Source organism: Oncorhynchus masou, chromosome 13, assembly GCF_036934945.1.
Source record: "Oncorhynchus masou masou isolate Uvic2021 chromosome 13, UVic_Omas_1.1, whole genome shotgun sequence".
Classification (NCBI taxonomy): Eukaryota; Metazoa; Chordata; class Actinopteri; order Salmoniformes; family Salmonidae; genus Oncorhynchus; species Oncorhynchus masou.
The window spans coordinates 13,035,389-13,050,044 of NC_088224.1; the positions used below are offsets into that span (position 1 = coordinate 13,035,389).

Consider the following 14,656-nt stretch of genomic DNA (forward strand, 5'->3'; position numbering starts at 1 on the left):
TTTAATAACCCATCCTACCATGGCCTGTCAGTGGGTCCTATCTGTTATTTAATAACCCATCCTGCCTTACCCTGTCAGTGGGTCCTATCTTGTTATGTAATAACCCATCCTACCATGGCCTGTCAGTGGGTCCTATCTGTTCTTTAACCCATCCTGCCTCACCCTGTCAGTGGGTCCTATCTGTTATTTAATAACCCATCCTGCCTCACCCTGTCAGTGGGTCCTATCTGTTATTTAACCCATCCTACCATGGCCTGTCAGTGGGTCCTACCTGTTATTTAATAACCCATCCTACCATGGCCTGTCAGTGGGTCCTATCTGTTATTTAATAACCCATCCTACCATGGCCTGTCAGTGGGTCCTATCTGTTATTTAATAACCCATCCTGCCTCACCCTGTCAGTGGGTCCTACCTGTTATTTAATAACCCATCCTACCATGGCCTGTCAGTGGGTCCTATCTGTTATTTAATAACCCATCCTGCCTCACCCTGTCAGTGGGTCCTATCTGTTATTTAATAACCCATCCTACCATGGCCTGTCAGTGGGTCCTACCTGTTATTTAATAACATCCTAACATGGCCTGTCAGTGGGTCCTACCTGTTATTTAATAACCCATCCTGCCTCACCCTGTCAGTGGGTCCTATCTGTTATTTAATAACCCATCCTACCATGGCCTGTCAGTGGGTCCTTTCTGTTATTTAATAACCCATCCTGCCTCACCCTGTCAGTGGGTCCTACCTGTTATTTAATAACCCATCCTACCATGGCCTGTCAGTGGGTCCTATCTGTTATTTAATAACCCATCCTACCATGGCCTGTCAGTGGGTCCTTTCTGTTATTTAATAACCCATCCTGCCTCACCCTGTCAGTGGGTCCTACCTGTTATTTAATAACCCATCCTACCATGGCCTGTCAGTGGGTCCTATCTGTTATTTAATAACCCATCCTACCATGGCCTGTCAGTGGGTCCTATCTGTTATTTAATAACCCATCCTACCATGGCCTGTCAGTGGGTCCTACCTGTTATTTAATAACCCATCCTACCATGGCCTGTCAGTGGGTCCTATCTGTTATTTAATAACCCATCCTGCCTCACCCTGTCAGTGGGTCCTATCTGTTATTTAATAACCCATCCTACCATGGCCTGTCAGTGGGTCCTACCTGTTATTTAATAACATCCTAACATGGCCTGTCAGTGGGTCCTACCTGTTATTTAATAACCCATCCTGCCTCACCCTGTCAGTGGGTCCTATCTGTTATTTAATAACCCATCCTGCCTCACCCTGTCAGTGGGTCCTATCTGTTATTTAATAACCCATCCTGCCATGGCCTGTCAGTGGGTCCTATCTGTTATTTAATAACCCATCCTGCCTCACCCTGTCAGTGGGTCCTATCTGTTATTTAATAACCCATCCTGCCTCACCCTGTCAGTGGGTCCTATCTGTTATTTAATAACCCATCCTACCATGGCCTGTCAGTGGGTCCTATCTGTTATTTAATAACATCCTAACATGGCCTGTCAGTGGGTCCTATCTGTTATTTAATAACCCATCCTGCCTCACCCTGTCAGTGGGTCCTATCTGTTATTTAATAACCCATCCTGCCATGGCCTGTCAGTGGGTCCTACCTGTTATTTAATAACATCCTAACATGGTCTGTCAGTGGGTCCTATCTGTTATTTAATAACCCATCCTGCCTCACCCTGTCAGTGGGTCCTATCTGTTATTTAATAACCCATCCTGCCTCACCCTGTCAGTGGGTCCTATCTGTTATTTAATAACCCATCCTGCCTCACCCTGTCAGTGGGTCCTATCTGTTATTTAATAACCCATCCTGCCTCACCCTGTCAGTGGGTCCTATCTGTTATTTAATAACATCCTAACATGGCCTGTCAGTGGGTCCTATCTGTTATTTAATAACCCATCCTACCATGACCTGTCAGTGGGTCCTATCTGTTATTTAATAACCCATCCTCCCATGGCCTGTCAGTGGGTCCTATCTGTTATTTAATAACCCATCCTACCATGGCCTGTCAGTGGGTCCTACCTGTTATTTAATAACATCCTAACATGGCCTGTCAGTGGGTCCTATCTGTTATTTAATAACCCATCCTGCCTCACCCTGTCAGTGGGTCCTACCTGTTATTTAATAACCCATCCTGCCTCACCCTGTCAGTGGGTCCTATCTGTTCTGATCATAGTGTGAAGAGTTCAGCAACATGATAACCACCCTGCCTAATCTTAATGTTTATTCAACATCCAATAAGATCAAATTAACATATTTTTGTTTACAGTGTGCCATTGAGTAGTGTGAAAAGTCTGGCAGTGTGTAAAGTGGGCCTAAAGCTGACTATGCTGCTGAGAGATATGAGAACACTAGCTGACAATCTCACCTCTTCAACCAGAGTTGTGTGAATGCAGAGAAAGAGAGAGAGGCTCGCAGAGGAGACGAGAGAGAGAGAGAGAGGGGGAGAGGGAGGGCTCGCAGAGGAGACCCGAGAGTGAGACTCCCGCAGAGGAGACCCGAGAGTGAGACTCCCGCAGAGGAGCCGCGAGAGTGAGACTCCCGCAGAGGAGACGCGCGAGAGAGATTTGTGGTGGAGAGGGGAGAGTAGGAAGGGAAAAAAGAACTAACAGGTACAAACTAGAGCCGATTTATTTGTACTTCTCCCTCTCTCGACAGCGCTCTCTCTCAACAGCTCTCTACATCATGGTGAATGCTTTTAGGATCCATTCTGGAAAACGATAAAGTATACAATGTATCTCCACTTGAGTTCTTGTGAGTGTCTCTCTGAGGAAATGTACTATCAAATCAATTTAAATAAATACATTTGTAAAGCACTTTATAAAGTATCAACATGTACATGGCAGGACGTTTTGACAGTCTAATCAAATAATACGGTGTCATTAGCCTATTTCGCTACAATTATTAGTGTTATCTGCCATGTGCTGATGACTTGAGTTTTGCATGTGTTAAGTTGTTAGGCTACATTACGTGTCTGTCTGTGTTTGGGGGGATTTCTCTGTTTTTGGGAGCAACCCGTTTTCCACACAGATGATACTTGCTAATGACTTGGGGTGTCGGTGTGCGTTCTTTCTCACTCTCTCTCAGTTGCCGGTCTCTCTATGCTTCCTCCACTTGTCTCATCTTGCCGGTACGCTGGCACTACTGCAGACTTACTGATGCACAAAGAGCACCTTCACACACACACACACACATATAGACTCACCTGCTCGAGGTCTCCATTAAACCTTCATTAACTGTCCGTGACCCATAAAAGAGCTCCTCCCCAAACCCCTCTGTACAGTGTATGGTGCCTGTTCTCTTCTGAGAGCGCTGACCCAGAAAGAGACAGCCAGGGAGAGAGAAATAGAAAGCCATGAGTTTCAGATGGGAGTGTTGCTCTCTCTCTCTCTCTCTCCCTCTCTCTTTCTCTCTCTGTCTCTCTTTCTCTCTCTCTCCCTTTCTCTTTCTCTCTCTCTCTCTCTCGCTCTCTTTGTCTCTCTCTCTCCCTCTCTGTCTCTCTTTTTCTCTCTCACTCTCTCTCTCCCTCGTTCTCTCTCGCTCTCTTTCTGTCTCTCTCTCTCACGCTCTCTTTCTGTCTCTCTCGCTCTCTCCCTCTTTCTCTCTCTCCCTCTTTCTCTCTCGCTCTCTTTCTGTCTCTCTCTCTCTCCCTCACATTCTATTGTTCACGTCCCTGAAGCATTAGTATTTCCCTGGCTCTGAGCTTTGCCTTCCAGTGAGCTGCAGGATTCTAAGCCCCAGCAACAGAAGCCTTCTTTAGGGAAAAGCTGTATATCAAGTGAGGACGTGTGTGTGTGTGTGTGTGTGTGTGTGTGTGTGTGTGTGTGTGTGTGTGTGTGTGTGTGTGTGTGTGTGTGTGTGTGTGTGTGTGTGTGTGTGTGTGTGTGTGTGTGTGTTGGCCAGTACAGTACATGCTAGGCCCTAACCATTATACTGTTAGATCAGTTGAACACCACAACACCCTCCGCTTCCATAGTTTCTGATGTAACTGCCCTCCTGGGCCAAGGTACCTCCCAGGGTAAACTGATGTAACTGCCCTCCTGGACCAAGGTACCTCCCAGGATAAACTGATGTAACTGCCCTCCTGGTTCCAAGGTACCTCCCAGGGTAAACTGATGTAACTGCCCTGCTGGGCCAGGGTACCTCCCAGGATAAACTGATGTAACTGCCCTCCTGGTTCCAAGGTACCTCCCAGGGTAAACTGATGTAACTGCCCTGCTGGGCCAGGGTACCTCCCAGGATAAACTGATGTAACTGCCCTGCTGGGCCAGGGTAAACTGATGTAACTGCCCTCCTGGGCCAAGGTACCTTCCAGGATAAACTGATGTAACTGCCCTCCTGGACCAAGGTACCTCCCAGGGTAAACTGATGTAACTGCCCTCCTGGGCCAAGGTACCTCCCAGGGTAAACTGATGTAACTGCCCTGCTGGGCCAAGGTACCTTCCAGGATAAACTGATGTAACTGCCCTCCTGGGCCAAGGTACCTCCCAGGGTAAACTGATGTAACTGCCCTGCTGGGCCAAGGTACCTCCCAGGGTAAACTGATGTAACTGCCCAGAATTAACTGCCCGGTTGGGCGAGGCAGTAGTAGGGCGTCAGGTAGCCTATCGGTTAGAATGTTGTAACTGAAAGGTCACTGATTCAAATACCCAAGTTGACAAGGTGAAAAATCAGTCGATGTGCCCTTGATCAAGGCACTTCACCATTATTTGCTCCAGGGGCACTGTACTTTTATGACTGGCCCTGTAAAACAACACATTTCACTGCACCGATCCGGTGTATGTAACACTAACATATGTATTAATATTCAACCGTATCACTCCTCCTAACCAGTGGACAATGCAATTAGAGCCCTTCCCTGTAATCTCAAGCACTCAGTGATCCAATTAACTCGACCCCTTGTCCATTAACTAGACCCCCTGTCAATTAGTTAGACCCCTTGTCCATTAACTAGACCCCCTGTCCATTAGCTAGACCCCGATGACATTAGCTAGACCCCCTGTCAATTAGCTAGACCCCCTGTCCATTAGCTAGACCCCCTGTCCATTAGCTAGACCCCCTGTCAATTAGCTAGACCCCCTGACCATTAGCTAGACCCCTGTCAATTAGCTAGACCCCCTGTCCATTAGCTAGACCCCCTGTCCATTAGCAAGCCCCACTGTCCATTAGCTCGACCCCCTGTCCATTAGCTAGACCCCCTGTCAATTAGCTAGACCCCCTGTCCATTAGCTAGACCCCCAGTCAATTAGCTAGACCCCCTGACCATTAACTAGACAACCTGTCAATTAGCTATACCCCCTGTCCATTAACTAGACCCCCTGTCAATTCGTTAGACCCCTTGTCCATTAACTAGACCCCCTGTCAATTAGCTAGACCCCGAGAACATTAGCTAGATCCTCTGTCCATTAACTAGACCCCCTGTCCATTAGCTAGACCCCCTGTCCAATAGTGACTGAGTCAGTGAGCATGCTACCTGGTGGTCTAGTAGGTGTAGTGTTGGATTGGCACTCCAGGTTAATACTTGTACTTCCTGTGTCTCCAATTAGTCGGGGGTGCTGAAGCGTTGGCTGGACGCAGGGCTCTAGGGCTCAGGGCCTGTGTTGGGGAGGGGTTTTGAGCCGTCTGGTGCCCATGAAACATTGGTGATGTGATATTGTGTGGCAGGAAGGGGACGTGGTACAGGTTTTGTCTTTTCCCCTGTTGCCTGGCCAAGCTTTCTTTAGCATGAAGAACATAGTTATTTGAAAAGACCAGTTAGCATTCTAGAGAGCATTTTATTCCCCTGTACCGGTGAGCGTAGAGCTACAGTTTCTTAGGAAGAGACCACAGAACAAGTGCTCTGTTTGAGACTAGCGATCACTCAGGCAGTTCTGTGACAAACACAAAGTCACAGGCACATTTAAGACAGACGCCCTTTGTGACAAAACACCAGGGAGATTTCTTTTGACCTCCCTCTGTTCTCCATTCTCCGTTCCCCAGTGTGTCCATGTCCATACTCTGTGTGAGACACGTGAGGTGGGGGGACGGGAGGGGGAGGGGAGTGGCTGAGGGCCTGTTGTGTTTGTGGTGACTTAGTGGCTCTCCACTAGCTGTCTAGAGATTTGGCTCTGTATCACAGTGTGTGACAGCCAGCCCTCTCTCTCTCTCCTTCTCTCACCCCTCTTCCTCTCTCTCACCTCTCCCCCTCTCCCTTTCTTTCTCTCTCTCTCTCCTCTTCCTCTCTTCCTCTCTCTCTCTCCCCTCTTCCTTTATCCCTCTCACTCTCTTCCCTCTTCCTTTCTCCCTCTCACTCTCTTCCTCTCCCTCTCTCTCTCCCCCCTCTTTCCTCTCTCTCCTCTCCCCCCTCTTCCCTCTCTCCCCTCTTCCTTTCTCCCTCTCCCTCTCTTCCTCTCTCTCTCTCCCCACTCCCTCTCTCTCTTTCTCTCTCCTCTCTTCCTCTCTCCCTCTCTCTCTCTCTCTCTCTCCACTCTCCCTCTCTCTGTCTGGTGGCATGTTGTGTGTCAGCGCTGCCTCTTCAGATGACAGCTAATAAAGCACCAGCCTAACTTGGTCAGCACATTTTCCCTGACAGAGCACACTCCTGGGAACCTGAACCCCCCACACCGGGGGATGCTCGCTGCCAGGAGGATAATAGAGGAGGTGGAACATGGGACACATGCACCTGCTCAGCAGCCACACACACACACACACACGTTTTACTCATAAATAAAGTCTCACACACACACGTCCACACATACTCATGCACACGTACACACACAAACACTTGGCAGTTGGTACACATACACACAAACACTTGGCAGTTGGCACACAAACAGACACACACACCTTACCTGGAAGCCACCACTCACTGTCATCTGATATCATATCTTGGGGCTGTGTTCTGCTTAGTAAAGAAGGCTGTAACAGTAGCATGTATCCCCAGCATGCTGTACTTTAGAAAGTGTACACTATTTGTGACCCCCTATTGTCCTACTACACTACATGTGATTGTGTGTGTGGGGGGCAGGGGGCAGGGGGGACATCCTGTAATTTGCCCTGTGTGTTCTAAGATTCATACTCCGTAGGACCCACAGAGGAACATTTATAACCAAGACACTCAAGGCCCTTTCAACTGCAGCTTTACCCATATTGACAGCAACGTTCATGTTCATACTGTACATGTCTGTAGGGACTAGCACTTTATATGCTAGGTGTGGAGCTAGGTGAAACAGAACAATGTCCACTCAAATGCAGTTTACCCACATGACTAGGGCTGTTGCCGTGACCGTACTACCGAGTCATGAAGAAAGTCAAATTTCACCTGACCGTTTAGTCACGGTAATTAGGTTTCTCCAAGCTCTGATGCTGCTGATGGTCATTAGTAGCCTACCAAACGTGCTAACTGCCTGGTACTCAGCACTCTATTGTCCCTCTAATCACTCTGACATTAATGCAAATGTATTGGAAAATCTAATCAAACACTTCATGAGAGCCCATGAGCTCATGTTGCGCAACATTTGTGATGGCCTCTACTAAAAAATAAGAGGATCCCATCAGCTTTCTATAGACAAGGACTACTATATTTATTTTTCAACTTTCCTAATATTAAACACATTGCTATCTTTACAACAGGAGTATAGCCTACCTGGCTATATGGGAAAAGCGACCTCCATTCGCTATTTAAGTGTACAGATGAACTGTATTTTTCCCCCTGCCCCTGTTTTGAGACAGGTGCATGATAATGGTCCATTCTAAATAAATAACAAATGCACACATATATTATTTAGTATATGAAAAGAGAAGATTAAATCATTAATAATCTGATGGGTGACAATATTAGCCTATCACTTGTGAATTATCACTTGTGAATGATGTCCAGAATAAGGCAACAAACAAAGCCTTTTTTTTGTCAACTTTTTTTAATCATCATTACACACCTCATGTAGGCTATCCCATAGGCCTATATGTTTTGATAAGGTTTGAATCACAACTAAAGTGGCCAAATAACTTCTTAAAATTAAGCACATTAATCCATTTTACAAGGGGTATAGAGCCTAACTGGCACACATAAGCAGCGTGTGAGTTTCATGTTTAGGGAAGATAACTTTCACCATAAAAATGCACCTTTATTATAAAAGCGTTACACGCATAATCGCATTTGCGGTCACTTTTGATCAAGTGTTTCCCGCTAATGGAACATTGGTGCTTATAGCCTACTGCAGCATTTCTTAAAGTATGGGTCGCGACCCAAGACCTGTTAATGGTGGGTCGCGAAGTAAATGTATGATTATTTCATTAATGACTGGAATTAATTTGGCCAAGTGGAACTGCGCTCTCGTTTCAGTGTGCTCTCTGCTTATCAGCAGTCTCTGCTCAGTTTGGCAGCAGCGCGAGTGGGGAGAGGTAGAGGCCAATGTGCTTCACTGTTTACCGGATCTTTTTTCTGCAGTTTTCTTGAAGATCACTCCGCAACCCGAACGCTGCAACGCTGTCGTTCAAGCCACTGACTTGTTATTCCCACGCGCCATCACTCACCGCTGTCATTAAATGGACTCATGCTAGCCACGTGTTCAGACTGAGCTCAATCATAATGAAAAGCAAATACAGTGATTACTTTTTGTCTCTTTCATACAAACTTTGAGAAATAATGAGGAGCGCCCACAATGTGTTTTGTGTGGGGAAGTGCTTAGTAATGAGTCTCTCAAAACAAACAAATGAATAAAACGACACGTCCTGACCAAACATCTAGGCACAATATGACGGTAAACACAGGGACTTCTTTCAGAACAGGCAAGAATGCTTCAGGAAACAGTGCTTCGAAGTGAAAAAGTAAGTCAACAAGCAATGCATCGTTGTCATTTTATAACAGGTGATGATACGCAGAAATAAGGTAGTACTATCTCTTGTAGTAGATGTGAGTTTCTCTTTCAAACAATCCCCTGATAGCTAACGTTTGCCAAAGCAAGCGAACTAGCTACTGATAGTGCAACCCTAAGAAACAGTTCAGATGAAGATGAAACATTATCAGGCCTACTGTACATTTTACTGTAGAAATAATTATTGTTGAAAACAAGTCTAGTTTGGAACTGTTGCTGTTACAAGTAATACTTTTTTATTCTGAACTGGAATAAACTGATTGAAGCAAGATGCTTTTTGAGACAAACACTCACACATTTCTGGGTTGCTCATCGACAGCAGGAAGCAGTCTCCTGTCTGACGGAGAAAGCAATAGATGTTCTGGTCCAGCTTGGCACCACATACCTATGCAAGTCAGGGTTCTGAAGTACAGAAACGGTCTCAATGCTGAGCATGACCTCAGTGTTGCACTGTCTAAAGCAGAGCCCAGAATAGACCTGCTTGTTGAACACTTCAACCAGCCACACACCTCTCATTAGGACTGTGTGTATATGTGTGTTTTCTGCTCTACATCTGTGTGATGTGATCATTCAGAATGAAATTATTTATTGTATTTTAACAGCGACAGTTCCAACCTAGACAGGTATGTAAGAGCGTTTTTAATGGGGAAAAATAAACATGAAAATATATTTATGGGTATTTCCTTATTTGTTTTTGTCTATATTGCATTTTTTTGGCATAAGGGCAATGAAATGTACCAATATTTAAGTATAGTTGCATATTTTTCCAAGCTTGGGTCCCAGGAAAACACAGAATTTCTCATTTGGGTCCCAGACTGAAAACGTTTAAGAACCCCTGGCCTACTGCCATGTGCGCATTGCTGCTCTTATAATGTAAAGGAATTGCCTAATAGTTTATCAACATTTTAAGCTAAACGTTCGGATATGTGGCATCAGCCACATTGTGTAAAACATTTTTTTTTTTATGCTAGTGGTTGTATTCATTCGGGATCTAGCGCATCCCACAACTGTCCCAGACTATGTTTGGAATATACTTATGTCTCGCACAGAATAGAATAGGTCGACATAGGCTAGTGCTACTCATCTTGTTGGCTGACGAAAAGTAAATGTGGACAGGTCTTCCAATATCTTTAATATGCACCGCGGAATTGGATGAGGACGCGCGCGTCCCAGATGTGTCTGTCTTCACTTGTAGCCTGCGAGAAAGACGCAATCACGTGATGGATAGCCATGTGAGTGAGAGGTGCTTCACAGCTTGCAACACTCAGCACTTCTCCCTGAGCGGCATTCTAGGCATTATCAAGTGCTTGTGAAATTGTGAATGAGAGACTGATAAAGTGTGTACAGCCTGTGCAAAAAAAAAGACAAAGCAGAGCTCATGCCTTTCAAGCAACTTAAAAAAAAAAACATAATTAGAGTTGCTTCATGCAGCCTTACAATGTATTCAAAATCTAAACATACAGCCCAACGTTTGTAAAACAACTAAAGATACATTAATAACTCTAAATGAATCATATAGGAATACCCATTTCTTTGTTAACCGATCAACACAGGACAGCAGCATGTAATAATGCCACGGAATTCCGAACCAAGTCTTGTCTGTTAAATGAACTAGTGTAGCGCACAGCCATAAATACATTATGGATGTATTGGGAAGGTGTAGGCTATATTACATGGATTTATTAGACATTTTAAAATGCAGATGTTCCAAAGGTCTACATCAGTGCCAATAGTGTTCAAAGCTGTCCTCAAGGCAAAGGGTGGCTACTTTGAAGAATCTCAAATATAAAATATATTTTGATTTGTTTAACACTTTTTTTTGTTATTTCATAGTTTTGATGTCTTCACTATTATTCTACAATGTAGAAAATAGTTTAAAAAAAACAACAACAACAAAAAACAGTTGAATGAGTAGGTGTATCCAAACTTTTGACTGGTACTGCACATGTTTGTGAAAGTCCTCTCTCCATAGAGGGGTCATAATAGTTTGTAGGCTACAGATGATTTTTGGGGACGTCTCATGGTCTGAACAAACACCGCTCTAGCTCTGGCACCTTTCACCGCAGATGAGCAAGTGTAACACTGGTGGATGCAGCGGATTGGGCCGGATATTTATTTATTTAAATCAAATCAAATCAAATTTTATTTGTCACATACACATGGTTAGCAGATGTTAATGCGAGTGTAGCGAAATGCTTGTGCTTCTAGTTCCGACAATGCAGTAATAACCAACAAGTAATCTAACTAACAATTCCTGAACTACTGTCTTATACGCAGTGTAAGGGGATAAAGAATATGTACATAAGGATATATGAATGAGTGATGGTACAGAGCAGCATAGGCAAGATACAGTAGATGGTATCGAGTACAGTATATACATATGAGATGAGTATGTAAACAAAGTGGCATAGTTAAAGTGGCTAGTGATACATGTATTACATAAGGATGCAGTCGATGATATAGAGTACAGTATATACGTATGCATATGAGATGAATAATGTAGGGTAAGTAACATTATATAAGGTAGCATTGTTTAAAGTGGCTAGTGATATATTTACATCTTTTCCCATCAATTCCCATTATTAAAGTGGCTGGAGTTGAGTCAGTGTGTTGGCAGCAGCCACTCAATGTTAGTGGTGGCTGTTTAACAGTCTGATGGCCTTGAGATAGAAGCTGTTTTTCAGTCTCTCGGTCCCAGCTTTGAGGCACCTGTACTGACCTCGCCTTCTGGATGATAGCGGGGTGAACAGGCAGTGGCTCGGGTGGTTGATGTCCTTGATGATCTTTATGGCCTTCCTGTAACATCGGGTGGTGTAGGTGTCCTGGAGGGCAGGTAGTTTGCCCCCGGTGATGCGTTGTGCAGACCTCACTACCCTCTGGAGAGCCTTACGGTTGAGGGCGGAGCAGTTGCCGTACCAGGCGATGATACAACCCGCCAGGATGCTCTCGATTGTGCATCTGTAGAAGTTTGTGAGTGCTTTTGGTGACAAGCCGAATTTCTTCAGCCTCCTGAGGTTGAAGAGGCGCTGCTGCGCCTTCTTCACGATGCTGTCTGTGTGAGTGGACCAATTCAGTTTGTCTGTGATGTGTATGCCGAGGAACTTAAAACTTGCTACTCTCTCCACTACTGTTCCATCGATGTGGATAGGGGGTGTTCCCTCTGCTGTTTCCTGAAGTCCACAATCATCTCCTTAGTTTTGTTGACGTTGAGTGTGAGGTTATTTTCCTGACACCACACTCCGAGGGCCCTCACCTCCTCCCCGTAGGCCGTCTCGTCGTTGTTGGTAATCAAGCCTACCACTGTTGTGTCGTCCGCAAACTTGATGATTGAGTTGGAGGCGTGCGTGGCCACGCAGTCGTGGGTGAACAGGGAGTACAGGAGAGGGCTCAGAACGCACCCTTGTGGGGCCCCAGTGTTGAGGATCAGCGGGGAGGAGATGTTGTTACCTACCCTCACCACCTGGGGGCGGCCCATCAGGAAGTCCAGTACCCAGTTGCACAGGGCGGGGTCGAGACCCAGGGTCTCGAGCTTGATGACGAGCTTGGAGGGTACTATGGTGTTGAATGCCGAGCTGTAGTCGATGAACAGCATTCTCACATAGGTATTCCTCTTGTCCAGATAGGTTAGGGCAGTGTGCAGTGTGGTTGAGATTGCATCGTCTGTGGACCTATTTGAGCGGTAAGCAAATTGGAGTGGGTCTAGGGTGTCAGGTAGGGTGGAGGTGATATGGTCCTTGACTAGTCTCTCAAAGCACTTCATGATGACGGAAGTGAGTGCTACGGGGCGGTAGTCGTTTAGCTCAGTTACCTTAGCTTTCTTGGGAACAGGAACAATGGCGGCCCTCTTGAAGCATGTGGGAACAGCAGACTGGTATAGGGATTATTTCCCCTTTATTTAACCAGGTAGGCAAGTTGAGAACAAGTTCTCATTTACAATTGCAACCTGGCCAGGATAAAGCAAAGCAGTTCGACACATACAACGACACAGAGTTACACATGGAGTAAAACAAACATACAGTCAATAATACAGTATAAACAAGTCTATATACGATGTGAGATAAGGGAGGTAAAGGCAAAAAAAGGCCATGGTGGCAAAGTAAATACAACATAGCAAGTAAAACACTGGAATGGTAGATTTGCAATGGAAGAATGTGCAAAGTAGAAATAAAAATAATGGGGTGCAAAGGAACAAAATTAATTAATTAATTAAATACAGTAGGGAAAGGGGTAGTTGTTTGGGCTAAAATATAGGTGGGCTATGTACAGGTGCAGTAATCTGTGAGCTGCTCTGACAGTTTGCTCTGAGTCCTTGAAGCTAGTGAGGGAGATAAGTGTTTCCAGTTTCAGAGATTTTTGTAGTTCGCTCCAGTCATTGGCAGCAGAGAACTGGAAGGAGAGGCGGCCAAAGAAAGAATTGGTTTTGGGGGTGACTAGAGAGATATACCTGCTGGAGCGTGTGCTACAGGTGGGAGATGCTATGGTATATCTCTAGTTTAAACTGACAGATTTTGACGGGAATTTTTTTGTATTACGCTAATTAGATTTCCGCGGGGGTGGGGTTAATAGCAGCCACTTATCTGTCTCCTGGGCCTCCACTGCCAGGGACATAGAGAAATAATGAATTCTATATTGAATGGCCAGGGACACAACTGCCTACCTGTCTGTAGACTGCCCACTGGGGCGGATTACAGCCTCACTGTATAGGTAAGTATCTACTCTGTGTGTGTGTGTGTGTGTGTGTGTGTGTGTGTGTGTGTGTGTGTGTGTGTGTGTGTGTGTGTGTGTGTGTCGGCTGCATTCAAGCCTGGGATCCCCAGTCAAGCTGCTGCTAAATTAGATTTCAATCAAATCAATTTGAGCTTTATTTGTCACATGCGCCAAATACAACAAGTGTAGACCCTACTGTGAAATGTTTACTTACAAGCCCTGAACCAACAGTGCAGTTCAAAAAAAGAGTTAAGAAAATATTTACCAAATAAATAAACTGAAGTAAAAAAAAATAATAAAAAGTAACACAATAAAATAATAACGAGGCTATATACAGGGGGTACCGGTACTGAGTCAATGTGTGGGCGTACAGGTTAGTCGAGGTAATTTGTACATGTAGGTAGGGGTGAAGTGACTATGCATAGATAATAACAGAGTAGCAGCAGTGTATAAAACAAAAGGGGGGTCAATGTAAATAGTCCAGTGGCCATTTGATTCATTGTTCAGGACTCTTATGACTTGGGGGTAGAAGCTGTTAAGGACTCTTATGACTTGGGGGTAGAAGCTGTTAAGGAGCCTTTTTGTCCTAGACTTGGCGCTCCTGTACTGCTTACCGTGCGGCAGTAGAGAAAACGGTCTATGACTCGGGTGACTGGGGTCTTTGACAATTTTTTGGGCCTTCCTCTGACACAGCTTAGTATGTAGGTCCTGGACGGCAGGAAGCTTGGCCCCAGTGATGTACTGGGCCGTACGCACTACCCTCTGTAGCGCCTTACGGTCAGATGCCGAGCAGTTGCCATACCAGGTGGTGATGCAACCGGTCAGGATTCTCTCAATGGTGCTGTAGAATATTTTGAGGATCTGAGGACACATGCCAAATCTTTTCTGTCTCCTGAGGGGAAAAGGTGTTGTCGTGCCCTCTTCACGACTGTCTTGGTGTGTTTGGATTTTGATTTGGGCAAGGGGATGACGCAAATGTACTAAAATAACATTGTTTAATAAATTATGACTTACTGTAGTAATGGAACAAACAAGGGAGGACATGTTAGGTATTTGTCTGGACATGAGA

At 45.2% G+C, this 14,656-nt stretch overlaps 1 protein-coding gene across 3 annotated transcripts in view; it reads left to right on the top strand.

Moving 5' to 3' along the window:
- LOC135551748 (CUB and sushi domain-containing protein 3-like) overlaps positions 1–14,656 on the top strand; it is an 826,047-nt gene that overhangs the window by 744,335 nt on the left and 67,056 nt on the right. The window lies entirely within an intron of this gene.